This window comes from Arvicola amphibius, chromosome 7 (genome assembly GCF_903992535.2).
Source record: "Arvicola amphibius chromosome 7, mArvAmp1.2, whole genome shotgun sequence".
Classification (NCBI taxonomy): domain Eukaryota; kingdom Metazoa; phylum Chordata; class Mammalia; order Rodentia; family Cricetidae; genus Arvicola; species Arvicola amphibius.
This window is the reverse complement of record NC_052053.1, coordinates 101889032-101905223: the sequence shown is the minus strand read 5'-3', so window position 1 is coordinate 101905223 and position 16192 is coordinate 101889032. Positions and strand designations below refer to the sequence as shown.

General features: G+C 46.7%; 1 protein-coding gene across 1 annotated transcript in view; it reads right to left on the bottom strand.

The window, feature by feature from the left end:
* Sptb (spectrin beta, erythrocytic) overlaps positions 1 to 15436 on the bottom strand; it is a 123694-nt gene extending 108258 nt beyond the window's left edge. The window contains exon 1 of the mRNA XM_038335760.1: positions 15240 to 15436. The gene's annotated coding sequence lies outside the window, so the exon portion shown is untranslated. The remainder of the gene's footprint in view (positions 1 to 15239) is intronic.
* Positions 15437 to 16192: the final 756 nt, after the last annotated feature.

Sequence of the window (16192 nt, the reverse complement as noted above, 5' to 3'; positions counted from 1 at the left end):
TTAAAAATTGTTAAGACAAGCGGGCAATGGTGATGCACGCCTTCAATTCCAGCACTCAGGAGGCAGAGACAGGTGGATCTCTGAGAGTTCAAGGCCAGCCTACTCTACAGAGCAAGTTCCAGAAGAGCCAGGGTTCCATAAGAAACCCTGTCTTGAAAAACAAAAACAAACAAACAAAAGACAAAACAAAAAAATAAAACAAAGAGTTCTACGTGTTTGGCGATTTCAAACTACATCCCTTTTTATTAAATATTTTACATTAAGAGGCCAAAAATGGCTCAGTAGTTAGAAGCACTTGTTGCTCTTGCAGAGGACCCAGGTTCAATTTTCAGCAACCACATGGCAACTTCAAACCCTCTGGAACTCCAATTCCAGGAGAGCTGATGCCTCCTCTGGACTCCGTGGGCACCAGGCACACACGTTATACACAGGCGCACGTGCAGGTAAAACACCCATACACATAAAATTAAAAAGAATAAGTTTGTGCTGGACAGTGATGGCACATACCTTTAATCCCAGCACTTAGGAGGCAGAGGCAGGCGGATCTCTGTGAGAGGCCAGCCTGGTCTACAGAGTGAGTTCCAGGACAGCCAGGGCTACAAAGAGAAACCCTGGGGGGGGGGGGTTGCAAAAAATATGAAACTTTAAAAAATACACACAAAACAAACAAAAAGAACCTAAAGAGTGGAATCAGATGTTTCCAGGGATGGTTCTGGAGTTATTGATGTGTGGACAAGGTGCTTTGATACATTGTATCCACCTACATCTTTCTTTGAGGAGTTCTGCTGCCTCACGCATCAGGTTTTGAAAGAAGCAATGCAGATGCAACTTCCTCTCCATCCTCTTGGCAATTCAATGAAAAAGCCTCCCTGCTGTTTTATAGACAGAAACCGAGTGTAGTTTGAAATGATCGCTTGCCATCCAAAGGCACTGCTCACTAGACTCAGCCGTTTGCAAAGACGTACGACTGCCAGGAGTTGTTAGCTCCGGATTCATTCCGCGTCTCTTCTGCAGAGGAGGCGCAAGGCTTATGCAAAACAAGCATAAGGCGCTCTTCGCTGGTGGAAGCAGGGTGAGATGTAAAATGACTTCCTCTGGGTCACAGTATAAACAAAGCTGGCTCCCAGCAGAGGCAGGAAGCATTCCACCCTGGGGAGCAGGTCTGCATCCCTCCCCCACCTGGACTGGGAGCTTCACCTTGAGCCGAGAGCTTCACTGCAGTCATTTTCCGAGTGTTTTCTGGGTCAGAAGCAGTGAGAGCAGCCGAGCCCAGGCTGCCAGAGGAATTGCTACATTCAGAGTGCCGAACCGTGTTAACTTGCGTACTGTACACACCCCCTGAGCTCACGCAGCCCCAGCAAGAAGAGCCCAGCTGGAATAGACCAGCTGAGTATTTTTCCAGTCTCTGGGCAAAGTGACTTCACCCAGTTTTGCAATGCAAATGACCTGGTTTGTCCTCGTAGGTACAGGTTTCTGTCTTGGAGGATACTTACTTCCTCTCCCAGGGTTCTTGGCGTGGGTCCTAGGATGGTACCTCACTTCCCGCACCTGTAAACACCTCCATTCTTCTCAGTCCACACAGCGAAGGACCCTCTTCCGGCCCAACCGTTTCAGTCAGCACACATAGAAAGGCAAACTTGATATACCAGCTCTCTATGTAGGAGCCCAGAATTCATACGAGACGGGAGACCAGAGAGCAACCAGAACACTACAATGGAAACCATTTCCAAACATACAAAGGATTGGTCCTTCAAAAGGCATACAACCGAGCCACCAGCAGCCAGACTACCACCAGTGACCTCTGCTGTGGCTCCTAGTGTCCCAACAGGACGATCACTGTTTTTCATGGCTTCGGAGCTTAGTCTACTCTCACCCTATCAAGGGTGTTGACTGTTATCTATCACTGGCTTCACTATTATGCCCCTCAGAACGCAATGAGATTCTAGCCAACTACCCTGGCTGAGTCCCTTCTTGACCTCTCTGCCCCCAAGACTCCATCACAAAGTCTGACTTTGTCCTCTGTATTTCTTTATCCCGAGGACAACTTTCCAAAGTCTTTGAGGGCCTTCTGTTGACCAGTTCATCTCAGACCCTACACATATTTACAAAGGCATCCTAACTCCACTCACTGACTTTGGCATTCAAACGCCAGCTCCTATCTGTCACAGGGCACAGATTGGGGCAAGAGTAGGAGTGTGCCCATGACAGAGAGTTTTGTTAAAAGAAACAAAACACACTCAAAGGCCTGAGCAAGCGGAATGCTAGCGAGCCCAGCCACTGGTGAAACTCAGTTTGTATGGGGAAGGCAGAAAGAGCAGAATAAACCAACCAAGTAAGCACTATAATACAACACAGCTTCCTTCCACTTTGTGTGTATAAGACGAGCAAACAGCCAAGCAGGTTGCATGGACCCAGAAAATCAAAAATTCCATACAGGCATGTTGGAGAATTGTTTGCTTTTTCCTGAAATGTTTCTCTTAGCTCTTTCCCCTTCTAAGACCAACATGATATGGTTGCAACGGAAACAATCATCAAAGAGCCTTTCATCACTGCGGTCTAGGGGTCAGCACCAAGCATCCACTGAAAAATGAGGCGGGAGGGACTGAATGCTGGATGAATAAATTCTCTAGCAACAGACGTGTTCTGATGATGCCTGTTAAAATCAGCTGCTCCTTTTCCTTCCAATGCGGAGAAAGCAGCTGGAGGAGGCAGAGGTGGGAAGAGCTTCCACTGACAGCTTCAACAGTCCTCACCCTCAGCCCCATTCATGAACAGCTAGTATCTTCCATTAGCCCATCTTCAGAGACTGCTGCGGGTGCCTATTTTGGTTTAGCACAGAGCTGAATATTCTAGAAAGCTCCTCCATTACCCAATTCAGTCAGCAGGTCTAGACTATCATGCATGAGCCCGGGAGTGAACCAGGCACTGGAGTCTCCATGGGAACAAGACACTTGTCCAATCTACAAAGGAACTCGTAACCTAGCAGAGTCTTACACATGACCGAGCAGTGTTAAGAACCAACAGGGGAGAAAAACATGTCTCCCCAAGTTAGGGCAGAGAGATAGAGGCTTCCGGAAATTTTCACAGTTTGACCTGAGGGTTTTATCTGAGTGGTGTCTTCAGGTGCACAACAGACAGAGTCTGTGGCTAACAAAGATGGACAGGCATCCCAGGACTAGACAGACAGCAGAAGAAACCCAGGCACAGAGGTATGAGAATATATCTCAAGCTGAGCAAAGTCGCAGGCCTCCAGAGTGGAGAAAGGAGAGGAGATGGGTCTGCTGTTCCGCTGAACTCTATTTCCTCAATGGGAGTTGAACTCAAGTTAGGTAAGTCTCTATCAGTGAGTTATGTCATAGCCTTTCCTCTTTATACTGTGCTTGGGGGCAATGGAGAACCTAAGAACTATAAAACAGTAAAATGACCGGGTGGTGGTGGTGCATGACTTTAATTGCAGCACTTGGGAGGCAGAGGCAGGCAGATCTCTGTGAGTTCGAGGCCAGCCTGGTCTCTACAGTAAGTGCCAGGGCAGCCAGAGCTGTTACACAGAGAAACCCTATCTTAAAAACCAAACCAACCAAACAAAAATTGTAAAATGCCTTGATCAGACTCATAGTTCAAAGAATAATTCCAAGGTGAGGTATGGAATGGATTGAGGAGGTAAAGGTGGAAAAACAGTTATGCAAACGTAACGTAACGGTGGACACTGAGAGACAGAAACTAATTTGGAAATTCTGCAAGCAAAACCAAACAGAAGTTGGCGACCAGGCGGATGCGAAAGCTCGAGAAGAAGTAGAAAAAATGCTGCTGAGGTCTTCATCTGGGGACATGGGAGAACAGGAGCCACCAACAAACGGCAGACTAGCAGGACTAGGGCTGCTCTGCAGCAGGGAGAATGGCAACAGCTATGTGCTGTGGTGCACATCTAGGGCTAAGAAGGGAGGCGGAGGCCAGGTCAGGCTGCAGATGCTGGCAACCCCGACAATTAATAGCTCATAGAAAGGGATGGGCCGAGAAAAAGGTAAGAGTAAGTATGATAGCCAGGCGGTGGTGGCACATCCTTTTAATCCCAGTACTCCGAGGCAGAGGCAGGTGGATCTCCGTGAGTATGAGGCCAGCCTGGTTACAGAGTGAGTTCCAGGACAGCCAGAGCTACACAGAGAAACCCTGTCACAAAAAAAAGAAAAAAGAAAGAAAAGGAAGGAAAGAAAGAAGGAAGGAAGGAAGGAAGGAAGGAAGGAAGGAAGGAAGGAATTTTTAAAAGTATAATAAGAGAAGAACAGAGAACCCAGATGGCAGAGTCCAAGGCAGGGCCCAGTGTCAGACTGAGCATGCTTGTGGATTATAGGGCTTCACGGGAGCCACTGCCTGAACAATAATTCTGACTTTTCCTAAAGCAGCTTTACTGTAGCTGCCTCACAACCACGGGTATATATTGTGCACTACTAATCAACATCTCTGTCCTCAGATGTCAAAGAACCATGTCGGAAGTAAGACTCAGAACATCAATTATTTATTTAAGGCTAACAAAGGGATTCAAGCCTATGAGGTTAAATCCTTGCAAATATAAAGCAGCATGTGGAAGTGTCCAATTAATTACCTATCTAATTCGAGGCTATTAAAAATGCAGGACTTTAAAGAAAAGAATCCTTGAAACTGAGAGTCTTGCAATGTTAGCCTCCACCCAAATAGGGTAAGCACAATGGTTCTAAGCCAGCCCTTTGGAATAAATACATGTGAGTTCAAGTCTGGCTTTAATCTTAGTGGGTAAATTAACTTCTTTTTTTTTTTACTTTGTTTTTTTAATCTGTTGAATTCGGATAATAATAATACATATATGATATTATAAATACATATGAACTGCGCGGGGGTGGTGCATGTCTTTAATCCCACCACTGAGGATGTGGAGTCATGTGGATCTCTGTGAATTTGAGGCCAGCCTAATAAACAGAGAGAGTTCCAGGACAGGCTTTAAAGCTACACAGAGAAACTCTGTCTCAAAAGTAGATAGATAGATAGGTAGGTAGATAGATAGATAGATAGATAGATAGATAGATAGATAGATAGATATAGTATCTAGACTAGCACATAAGTTTTCAATAAATGTTGACTTATTGTTACTATAAATTCATTTCCAACCTAAAATATATATTAATTTGGGGTGGAAAGACTGGCTCAGAGTACTAGCCACTCTTCCAGATGACCCAGGTTCAATTTCCAGCACCCACATGGAGGCTCACAATTGTCTGAAACTCCACGGGCACCAGGCATACATGTGATACACAGACATGAATGAAAGTAAAATACCTATATACATAAAATTGATACATACACACACATAGGTACACATAATGTCAAACATTCAGTCTTTTGTATTTTAGTCAATAAAAATTTTTGACCCACTCTCTTCTGTGTGCCAACCTGATGGTTTTAGGTGCTTTAGGTGCTAGGAATATTTTTTTAAACTAGAAAAAATTAAAGAAAGGAAGGAAAAGGAAAGATAGAGTTCAGTGTGCTATCTCAAGAAACCTGAAAATAGTGTAGAAGGCAAGTTGACAGATGGCAAATGGTTCATCCTATAGCTAAGAAATGAGAAAAGTACCCTGGAAATGAGGGATTACCCTGAGCCCTAGCAAGGGAAGGGGCCACCAGCAAGGCGGTTCAGATGAGGCAATATGTAAGCTTGAAAGAGTCTGTATGGAAAAATTTGAGGGAAATGATAAACATTAAGGTGACACATGTACACCTTGGGAATGTCAGAGAAAGAGGGAGCTCTTGCCCAAGGGCAAACAGAACGAGAAAAGAGCTGGAATCGGCCCAGATGCTCATCACCTGGCTCAAGGAGACTGCTTGGCTGACGTACATCTTCCTATAATATTTACACCTTCTCTACCTGAGTTTGGCTACATGGTCTGTGAAGCAAAATAAACACTTACCTGTCCTCTAAGTGTCTTCAGTCTAAAAATAGACAAACTGATCTATGGACACATTTGGGAGCTTGGACAAGTTATTCCCCAAAGACAGTGATCTCAAAAAATATTTAGGTTCGGTGTGACCACCAACGTGATGATATTGATAGATTTTTTTTTCTCTCTTCCCTTTGGAGATATTAAACAGAGGAAGAGAATATTAAAATGGATAGCTGGAGCCCTTAAAAATAGAATATATGATGATCCAGCAACTCTGCTTCTAGATATATAGCCAAAAGGAAAAACAGGATTTGGAGGAGATGTACGCATTTTTCACAGTGATATCGTGTTCGCAGCAGTGCAATTTACAATAGGCAAAGGTTGGAAGCGACCCAAGCGTCTGTGGATGGCGAGGAGAGAGAATGGAGTTAGTGGATACAGTGTTTGCGTTTAGGAAGATGAGAGACTGCTCTAGAGATGGATGGAGATGGTGGCAGGAGAGAAGGTGGATGCAATGTTGCCACTGAACTGAATACTTAAACGTTATCCGAATAAGAAACTTTATATCAAGCTTATTTATCACCATTTAGGAAGAAAAACATTTTAATTGCACGGTTGCCATGCCCATGAAATAACTGTTCTTCATCATCCAGGGGCAAAAAGCCAAACCTTTGTTTCTGACAAGCAGATAAAGCACCTTGGATGTGTGTGGCTGAGGGGTAGAATTGTTCTTCCTCACAGGGAGGAGGCCCTGGGTTCCATCCTGGCCACCTGAAGAGATGGAGAGCATGAATCGGGGTATAGCAGGAAGTCCTTTATTTAGAGCAGAGGTTCTCAGCCTTCCTAACGTTGTGAGCCTTTAATACAGTTCTTCATGTCGTTGTGGCCCCCAACCATAAAATTATTTTCTTTGCTACTTCATAACTGTAATGTGTTGTTGTTGTGAACCATAGCATAAACACTTGATATGCAGGAGATCTGATAAGCAATCCCCTGAAAGGGTCATTTGGCCCCTAAAGGGGTCTCAACCCACAGGTTGAAAACCACTGATCTAAAGGAACAATATCCAGTGACCTGGGAAAGGGCACTTTTGTAACCCACTAGAAAGGGAGCCTTGTGGTTAGCTATCACCTGGCCATTTTCCATTAATCTAACTCTGTATACTAGCACCATCTATCAGACACCACTAGCAAGCAGCTGAACAAGGTTGCACATGTCTGTAACCACAGTACACAGGAGGCAAAGGGAGAAGATTGTGAGTTTGAGACCCCCCCCCCAACTATGAACTACATAATGAGATCTCCTCTCAAGCCACAAACAAAAATTGACTAGTCAGTATAAAACTTAGATCAATTAGCGGAGCAGTGGTGGCACACGCCTTTAATTCCAGCACTTGGGAGGCAGAGGCTGGTGATCCTGTGAGTTTGAGGCCAGCCTGGTCTAAAGAGCAAGTTCCAGGACAGGTTCCAAAACTACAGAGAAACCCTGTCTCGAAAAACAAAAGAAAACAAACAAACAAAAAAACCCAACTTAGATCAATTACAAAAATTGTAAAGTAAAAATAAAATAGGCAGTTGTTTGGAAGTCGCAAATGGAACTTCTGCTTCAGAAAGCATGACCCAGGACTGCAATTCCTACTCTAGTTCCTTCTCTTCAGAGTTTCTTAGCAGCCAGGTACTACCGTATCAGCAGTGGAGAAGCTGAGCCACAAGGATCACAAATTTAAGACCAGCCTAAACTGCATAATGAGTCTTAAAGAAACAAACGCTTGCCACGGAGACTGACAACCTGAGTCCAATCCCCAGGACCCACTACGGTGGAAAGGAAGAACTGATTCCCAAAAGTTGTCCTCTGACCTCCCCACTCGAAGTCCAAAATAATAGACTCGTGTATGTTTGATAAAATGTATCACGATAGCCGGTTCTGGTGGCACAGGCCAGTAGGATTTGCTGAAGCAGGAAGAGGCAGGAGGATCTGGAGTTCAAGGCCAGCCTGGATTACACTTAAAAAAAAGTATCACCATCTCAATATCTTTTTATTTTGACATTTGCTCAAAACAATTACATCATCCTTGATTTATTCTTTTCTTTCTTACCCTCCTTATCCAAATCCCATCAGCCCTACCTTCCAAATACACCCAGAACCCAACAACACAGTACCACCTCTCTCACCCCAAGGCCTGTCTGTCACCTGGACAGCAGGCATTTTCATTGAGCTCCCTGCTTCCACCCTTGTCCCCCACAATCAGTCCTCTGGACACCAGAGAGAACCTCTTGAAATACGAACCTAAACAGGTTATTTTTCTGTTCAAAACGTCCAGTGACTTCTTATCTTCCTCGGACTAAAGCTAAAACCTGAATCTCCACACCCAAATACCCTCATGACCTCCTTTTCCTTCATCTAAATATCTGCTTATCACCATCCCACCCAACAGAACCTTTTCTCCCTCCCCCTCCTCTCTTTTGGTTTTTCAAGCAGGGTTTCTCTGTGTAACCCTGGTGGTCCTAGATCTCTCTATGTAGACCAGACTGACCTCGAACTCACAGAGATCCACCTGCCTCTGTCTCCCTGAGTTCTGGTATTAAAGGCGTGCACCACCACCATCCTTCATGCTGCTTAATTTTCCTGTCACACCCGATATTATGATCTGCCCATCCGCTGCCTGGTGATGTGACGTAATACTTGTCTCTCCCAATGAGGATATTCATTCCGTGATGTCAGACTTTTTTTCCCTCCCATGTTCACTGTGGTATCCCCTGAGCCTAGAATCTGTTGGAAATGAGAATGGAATCTGTTGGAAATGAGAACTCACTAAATATTCTTTTGGAGGTTGAGGGAGGTACAAACCAAAAGCAGCTGGCATCACTGGGAAAAACAAGAGATTTCTGAGGTCCCAGATGAGACAGAAGTATAAAGATGTACAGCAAACTTGGGATAAGGGATTGGAAAAGTCAAAGCATCGACAAGCATAGAAACCCATCATTTTATTATCTGTGGCATCTGCTGGTAATCCATTAATTTGTGCTTTGCCTCACCATTACAGTATACTCTGTAGGGCCATCCTTGAGGCTTTGTGGCGATGTTAGAATGTAAATGCTAACACCAGCTTCTCTATGCCTCTCTCCAAAACCAATAAACTCAGATGGAAAGTTCTGCTGAAGGAAGAGAGAAATTTCTCTTGGCCACAAAGTCCAGAATATTCGGTAGAAAGGAATGAACCTAGACAAGCTCCAGCAATAGAACTAGGAAACAGGGCGATAGAGAAGTTCCAATATCAACCACTGGGTACATTTCTAACTCAGGCCCCCAACTCTAAAGGAAGGATAATGAGATATTCTTGTGTGGTCATTTTAAGATAAAATGAAGTGATAACAAGACATCCTAAAAGCTGAAGGGACTAAACATTATCTGAGTGATCACTCCCTTGATTTAGGGTAAGTGCACCTTGTACCAGACTCTAATTCACTTTCTCTTCCCACAGTTAAAGAGCTTTGTCCAAACAAGGATCTGGTCAGGTCCCTCTGACACACACATCTCCAGTTGAAAGCATACACTGATTTCAACATGGACGTCTGAAGTTCTTCAACAAAGCAACCCTAAACCATCTTTGTTGTGTGGTCACACTCCAGCCACATGGACCTACTCATTCTGGAATGTGATGATGCTCTACTGCCCATCTGTGTGGCACCACACACTTACAACCCTGCACCATGCCCACCCCGGGCTCTCTTTACCTATAGCCCTTGACACTTTTTAAAGTCTTCCTGAACACCCCGACCTGAGTCAGATCTCCCTTTGCCTAGGAATACCATTTTCCCCCAGTCTACTGTGCCATTGCTTGTTTGCAGGTCTACCTCCTCCTAGTGAGTGGACCTCCATCTGCCCCCTTTCTGTGTCCTTGAGCATATATACCAGGGTGAGGTGCACAGTGCCTGCCCTATTGCTCTCTTTTAATAGATCTCAATTGCTTTCTCAGGCCTTTCCTGCGAAGTCTCCATGACTTCTGACTCAGGGTTGGGAAAGGTCTTGTCTTGTCTTTGTGCCCTGCCAAGGAAACAAGATGGAAGGGGAGGCGGATTCACCACTCTTAGCCAAGAGTCTTCTGGAAAGAGTCAAGAGCTGAGCATGGGGACAGGATGAGGTCCCAGACTGCTCTCCCATCCTCATAAGTTAAGACTTTAAATGCACCTCACTTCATCTGAAAGGCTATGGATTCTCACGTGAGACACGCCCGTATTTATGTCTGGTACAAGGAGAAAGACTTTCAACTTATTCATTTTCAAGACTATCCAAGCTTCTGCTGCTTTCCCAATAGTGAAAACTTCAGAACTGACTATAATTCAAAGCAATTATTGTTCTTTGACTGTCAAGGTGCCCTGTTCCTCTTTTCATAAATATCCTGCAGGATCCTGGGCCAATTCAGTGCAAAGTCTTTTCTTCCAGCCCCATTCTTACTCATTTGCTACATTTACAGCATTCAAATGAAAGAAAGGGAACCTGCTTTTGTCCCACTGTTAACATGATATATGTCTGAGTTTTAATTGCCCTTTAATTATACCCTCAGCCAGGTCTGCACCGATATAATGGAAATAAAACATTATAGCAAAGCCCGGGAGGGCCTTGCTGAGGCAGCAGGAAGACAGCATTTGTAATACTTCCTGCAACCAAAAGGGAAGAATGAAATGAGAGGTGGTCTGGGGTGTCAGAAGCCAGCCGAACAATTCACTGAGAAAGCATTCTGTCTGTGACTACACTTCAGCCTTTCAACTCGGGGAGCTGCGAGGCTGGTGATCCCCTGGCGATTTGTTGCTCAGCTAAGGCTGGCTAAAAATGAGAGAACTCAGATTGCTCGGCTGTGAATTAAGAAATAAGCTGAGCAACCAAAGGAAACATGCTATGACATTTTCTAAATATTTACCACCAGGAGTGGGAGCTGACTACTTGGTGAGAGGAGCCAGATCTGGCAGTGAAGGCCCCTGACTGCTTCCTCAATTCTCCTTTGGTCTCCAATTCCACCTTTCAAGAGACCCACACCTCCTGGGGCTGTCAGAGGAGAGACACGCGTCTGATGACCCCAACAAACGCAGAGTTATGACCCAGGGCACAGGCCCTTGTAGGCGCTCTTCCTCCCATGTTCCTTCCCTGCAACAGAGTAGCCCAAAACATCTTCCCCTAAAGACCAAAAGTCCAAACTGCTCTATAGACGAAACACCCATATGCAAGTATCCTTGTCCATATTTTCGTCTTACCACATTTGCCTGCGTGGCTTCAGAGTCCAGTATCCATGGACTCCCTGCCAAGCACCTTTATAAAATCAAATTTCTCATGAGCCCACATAACAGCTATTTTCATTCCTGATGCTCCCAACTCAATTGATAAGTGTTAATCTGAAGGCCGGAGGTTGATGAAGAAAGCATCATAGACAATGAACAAATGTATCTGATAATACTCCACACTTCCCACTCATCATGTTTTCTGCCTTTCATGTCTTGAGCAGGGTTTGATTTTGGACACAATTTGAAACATTGTTTCTTGATTTTGAAACAATATTCTTCAAGAGCAATTTGGAGATTAGGTTAGATTAAAATAGGTATCTGAGTACTGGAGAGATGACCCAGCAGTTAAGAGTCTTGCAAAGGACATAGGTTCTGTTCCCAACACACAGAAAGAGTCTAACTCCGGTTCCAGAGGATCCAATGCTCTCTTCCAGCCCCACACACTACTAGGCACACATGTGGTACACATATATACATTTAGGCTAAATATTCACATGCATGAGAAACAAAAAAAATTAACAAACAAATAAAAAAAACAAACAAACAGGTACCTGACAGTCCCTACAGCTCTTTCTCATCCTCCAGAAATGTTACATACTAATATTTGCCTTGAGTGTATATTGCCTGTAGGTAATGGAATGTCCATACCTTTTTGTGGGAATACATATACACACACATACACACACACACACACACACACACACAACACCTATAGAGTTAACAAGCAATGGGGAAATTAGAGAATAGTTTAGCATTTAATTATCACAAACATATTCTCCTTTTCCTACCCCATTTTCTTTCCTGGTATGAATCTCACTAAGCTGTAAGTATTGGATATTAAAATATGTTCTTGCTTATCTCCCCCAAAGGAATGAAACCTCAGTGGTGTGAATGGACAGAACCTCATTTGCCATGGGAGAGAAGGAACTACAGGGAAAAAATGGGTTAGAATGATAGAAAGGAAGGAAGGAATATAAATGACAAGACGGACGGTAGCTAGGTCTCGTCTTTAAGCAAGCAGTCACATAAACAGAAGGCTAGAGTCAGTGACCTCCAAGGTCCCTTCCAACCCCATCCCTGTCTGCCTCATGAATTTTTTATAGTCATCCCCCATCCTACCACACTGTTCCTATGCATCATCAAACCCTCCGGCCACTTCCAGGACTGAAAGAAAAATCTGTTTTGTTTTATTTTGGTTTTTTTTTTTTTAGATCTGTGTTTGACTATTGCCCAAATCATAATTCTGTCCTTGAAACAATGACCTGAAAATAATAGGCCAGGCTAAAGAACTTTGGAGCAAATAAATGCTCGATTCTGTCTTGAGGCAATGTATTTTTTTTATATTTATTTATTATGTATACAATATTCTGTCTGTGTGTATGCCTGCACGCCAGAAGAGGGCACCAGACCCCATTACAGATGGTTGTGAGCCACCATGTGGTTGCTGGGAATTGAACTCAGGACCTTTGGAAGAGCAGGCAATGCTCTTAACCTCTGAGCCATCTCTCCAGCCCCCGAGGCAATGTATTTTAAACTTCTCTGATACAAGCACAGTTATGGCCCGAGGTTCCAGGAACGAAGAACGTGACGCTTAACGGAAAATGCTACAGCCAATCTTCCCGAGCTATTCCACATCCCCTGCAGAGTGTCTAATCTGAAAAAGACAACAGAGCCAGCAATGGAGCCCGAATCCTGGCCTCACCTCCTCTCTCATTATCTATGTGATGCCAACAAGTTATTAAATTCCCTGACCCTATTTCCTCACTTTAAGAAAATGTATTATTATGGTATGTATGCACGTGTGCACTTGTGGAGGCTGGAGGACAACTTTGTGGGGACCATGACAAGGCTTGTAGAGCAAGCACCTCTACCCACTGAGCCATCTCACTGCACCTGTCTCTTCACCTTTTAAAACAGGATAGTATGAGTGACCTTGCAGAATTGACAATTAATACAACGATATAAAAAAGATCTCTGGTCATTCATTAGATTAACTGAGAATGCACTACTAGCCAGCCACAAATACATAAAAGATAGACAAAATGAAAGATATTACTCTTTCTATTTACTGAAAACCTACTATTTCCCCAAAATGTGGCAGACTGACTTTACTTCAAAGCTTTCGCTCACACCTAGTTTGCCTGAAATAGTCGTGTTTATTTCGTCAAATGTGACTGCAGGTGGGGGTCAGCCTCCAGTTATGCCTTTACCCCCAAGCTAACAATCCAATAGGCGTTGTTTCTACTAACGGACACCTTCAGAACACTTGGAAGAAGCAATGACCGGAGCAAAAGGTGGTATCCCAGCTCTCTACTGGGCAAGTCACTCGGAAAACTTGATATGCCTGTGTGACAAGGCCCAGCCTGAATGCCTGGAAGGTTTTGGGTGCTTTCAATTCCATTAGTGGACTCTGTGTCTCCCAAGGACTCAAGATTAACAGGGCTGGCTCGTTCCCAGCCACTACCACCAAGTTACTGATAAACCGGGGTGCAACAGCAAAGAGGTCCATCTCCTTCCAACTGTGCTTTACTCCACAGTAGAATTTGAAAACACTTTGAATAAACGGCTGGCCTTTGGAGTCAGTTCATTTCAAGGTCGGTGGGCTGTTCTCTGTTCTGACTTTACTATTCCTTTTGTTAGCTAGTTCCCCAGCCTCTGGGGGTGCAGAGCATCCAGCCAGCACATACATTAAGCAACATTTTGCACTTGTAAGAGTTTCCCAGGGCTCATTGGAAAAGCATGTAAGTCTGATCCTGAAATAGGAAATGGCTAGCCCGGGTCATGGTCATAGAGCAGTTGAAAAGGGAATTTAGAATAAAATTCTGAGCGATCTGTGCAGATAAAGGGAGCCTAGGAGAACAGCTTAAATAATGTGCCTCTTCCCCCCCCCCCCCAAGACTCCTCTCATTCTGAAGCTGTCTGAATAACCTCCCTTGGAAACCGAACTATATACATCCTGATTGCCACAGGCAGAGGTTTTGCGTGGCTGCCTCCTAGCGTGGAGGTGACAGCCATATCCTGTCCCCACTGAAGTTCTCAGCAAAAGAGACCGTCACTATATAATCCCATCCCACCGCGCCGGATGCATCTAAAACAGTGGCTTCTTTCCATGTTTCTTCAGTGAGTTAAGGGTGTTATTAACTCCTAGCACCTCTAATTGCTCACTGAAAACAGTGGTTTGGATATTAATAGGCTATAAATCAAGGCCCTACCTAAGGCTTGTTGTCACGGAAACTGTACTCAAGTCTCGCAGCTATTATCCCTTTGGGAAGTCGGGGTAAGTTGGTGGGATTTGAGGGTTGTGTTAAAGCTCTTATTTCTTCCACTTTCTGCTATTTCTTCGAGCCAAGTTGTTGGAACTGGCACGAAGGGTACGAGTGGGCAGTAGACGCTTGGAGAATAGAGCTCAAAGGGAATGGGATGGGTAGGGGGGTCCTTGAAGTATAGTTCTGAGACATTTGATCTTTCCCTTCTCGGTCTACACAGGGCCACCCTGCACGTCCCGCCCGACGTCCAAAGGCTCGGCCCCCTCTGCTGCCCTGAACTGTCCTCCCAGCCTTGGCGCTGGGCAGCCTAGAGCGAGCTAGCCAAGTTCCAGAAGAGGATCCGACACGCCCGGAGGTTGAGAAGCCAACGGAAGGCACCGGCGCGGGCAGTCGTCGGACCGGTGATAGGCAACCCCCGCCCCCCATGTTCCCAGGCGAGGGTCCTGGGGGAGGCGGCCGAGAACACACACACACACACACACACACACACACACCCCAAACCCACTCCCAAAGCCCGAGGGTAACACTCTACTAGCCGGCTTCCCAAAGCTAGCGCCGCCCCGCTCGCCCAGCGCCTGCGAAGCCCACGCGTCTTCCCGCGTCCCGGGGTGACGACTGCAGCAGCCGCCAGGGCCTCCTGGGCTCCGCACCCCTCCCGCTCCACGCTTGGCACCCGGGGCCAGGCCCCCACAGGGCCGGCGCGTCATCCGCCTCCTGGGCCCCGTGCTCCCCTGAGCTGGCTCCGAGGCACCCAGCTCCCTCCCGCCGCGCGGCCCTCAGGGACTCACCTGCGCTGGAGCTGAAGCGGCGGCCACCCCGAGCCCGGGGGCGGCGGCGCAGGGGGAGGAGGGCAGCACGGGGCTCCTGGCACAGTGGCCGCCGGGCGCCTGGTGCTGCGGAGCCGCGGACCCGCCCAGAGATATAAATAACATTATCTGAGGAGGGACATTCCTGCCGGGGGACATCGCTGCTGCCGGGACCAGATAGTCCCGCGGCGGGGGCGGGGAGGCGGGGCCGCAGCCTCCCGCAGCGCCAGGCCCGCCTTCCCCACCCACTCCTGCACCTGCCAATCAGCCTGCGCGCCCGGGGGCACCTGCCCAGCCGCTAGCGCCGCCGCCGCCCGGACCAGGGGCGCCCCAGTTCTTGCTCACCTCTCCTGATCCTGCACACCCCGAGACCCTAACCTAGGGAGAAGGGTTTGACTCTGCAGTTCGGGCCTAATTCATGTGCCCGGAGCGGCAAGCCTGGCGGCGAAAAGAAGTCCTCCCAGCCTTTCCCGCCCTGCTTCCCCGCAGACTATGATCTGGTTTTGAAAATACACCGAAAGACCCCTTTAGGCCGTAGGGTAGGTGAGGAGGACTTCCGCGCTGTTTGCGCCGCTCCTGAGATCGGTTGGAAGGGACAGACTGTTCCCGTGGGCCGGTTACGTTAGAAAGCGCGCTCCCGGCCGGCTACAACCCGCTGGTAGTAGGAGCAGACGCTGGGAGCGCAGGGGGTGGGCACTGGGCCGAGGCCCCCGCCCCCAGCCTGCGGGCTCGAGGCCACGGTTCCAGCTTTCAAGCCTCGTACCGTCCGGGAGAACCGGGCTGTGCAGATTGATGGCGCGCAGCCTGCAGTTGCACATTGCAGGGGCCGTAATCAACAGGCAAGTGAGCACACCAGCCCACCTGCACCTTCCGGTGAGCCCGGGTCTCTGGGCAGAGCTCGGCTTTCTAACTACAAGCTTTGGTGGGGTGGGGTA